Source organism: Drosophila elegans, unplaced genomic scaffold (assembly GCF_018152505.1).
Source record: "Drosophila elegans isolate 14027-0461.03 unplaced genomic scaffold, ASM1815250v1 contig_183, whole genome shotgun sequence".
Classification (NCBI taxonomy): Eukaryota; Metazoa; Arthropoda; class Insecta; order Diptera; family Drosophilidae; genus Drosophila; species Drosophila elegans.
This window is the reverse complement of record NW_024545550.1, coordinates 364253-366224: the sequence shown is the minus strand read 5'-3', so window position 1 is coordinate 366224 and position 1972 is coordinate 364253.

The window sequence follows — 1972 nt, the reverse complement described above, 5'->3', positions numbered from 1 at the left end:
AGCTTTGGGATTATAATGAATGGATTCATTCATGGTGGGAAAGAAATTGCTTCCGATTTATGCTAAAATTGCAGAACGAAAGCTTTTAACCATGATGCAATTTTGGAAGTTCTTCAGGCATTTATCGATCCTTTCGATTCAGATTATTGATCAAATGTCTGATGGTAAATCAAGTCTTTATTGTTGAGTATTCTATAAATAATTAAAAGAAAATTTAAAAGCTAATTTAAAAAGTAAGAAAGTTCTTAAAAAATACGTTAATTTATTGCCTGGACATCAAATTTTAATCAAGAATAGATAAGTCTTTCTATGATGTCTACTTCAAAACACACTCTTAAAAACTTGATGATTTTATATAAATCTGATTTCATATTTCTAACCAAAAGAATTATTCATTGATATTGCTTAGGATTGTGAAATTACTATGAATACTACTTATTACTGACACACTTTCATTTTTTTTTATAAGTACTCTTAGTATAAGTACTCTATTAAGGAATTATTTTCACCTGACTTTCGTTGATTCCAAAGTCTGCCAATTTCACATGACAGTTACTGATCTAATCAGCCCTGTTCGCCTACATTTGAACTTCAATTCATTCATGGTTCGGGTGACAAGTAATCTAATCGATACTACGACCGGGGAATGTTGTTATCAAATGGAGAAAAGACCCTCCGTGATTCCCAAGGCACGCGGAGCTGTCAAAACAAAGAAGTCGAGGCAGACAGCGCGGAATGCCAGTTGACAAATTCTAATTGGCAAAAGTTCCCGGAATCGAATCGTATTGAATTGAGCTGCTCACTACTAAGGTGTGTTGATGCGCTGGGCGGTGGGGGCTCTTCTCATGTTCGCCTTGTTAACACTTTGCCACCGCCAAGGTGTTCATTTCGCTGAGGAATGTGTGAATGTAGATTGAAATTCGATTTCAATTGCAATTTTTGAGGGTTGCGCCTTTGAAGTCGATTGAATATGATTGTAACCGCAGCACCAAATTCACGGACAAAGCTAAACATAGCATTGTATTTATATTTCTGAAATCCAATTTATTCTGCTCATTAGTAGATAAAATGTACCCACAAAAGAACAACGATGCTCTACAATTGAAATCACTTCAATCATATCACAGCTAATAATAACATTTTGACTATTAAAATCATCGAATATCCTAGGAACCTGGTTTATTTTGTTAGCCCTATATGTACATAGCTATTTTAAGTAGATGCTATTTTACAACAATATATAAATTACATTGTAACATATAAATAACTAAAATTATTTAGAGACTTTAAAATTCTATAATTTTTAATTTAATATCCAAGATAACATTTAATAAAATACTTTGAAGCTCATTAATGCGGTAAGCCCCAAATGGACATACCAATTTTAAGTAGATGCTTTTTTAAAACAATATTTAAATTATATTGTAACATTATTATAAAAAATTCAAATTGTAAAGTGAATGGTTTAATAACTTTAGAATTCATGGAATTGTCAGTTGTTTTGCAGAAACTAAAAATATCGTGTTACCTATTTTAGTCAACACAACATGCTCGTAAAAGAAAATCTTCTGTATGTTTAACAAATTTAAAGGAATATATATTTGATAGTCAAAATATTACTACGATTTTTTATTCAAAATAAATAAATAAATAAATTATACAAGCAAGTCGATAAAATATGTTGTTAGTGTCTTCCCCGGTGCAAATAATTAGCGCCAAGCAACGAGCGTTTGTCTGCAGCCCCCAACCCCTTCACCAATCAATCCCCCGGTTCGATTTAGCCAGAAAAATCGGAGCAAAGTGCGAGCCCCCAAAAAACCAAGCCAAGAAGGCCCCAATCCTCTGCCGCTGCGCTGCTGCAGCGCTGCTTACACTTCGGCTCGGCGGCACGAGGGCCAGCCCGAGCGAACAGCAAGTGCCGAGCAAGTCGAGCAGGTCGCAGCGATTTCTCAGTTCTCGTTTAGCTGCGCCG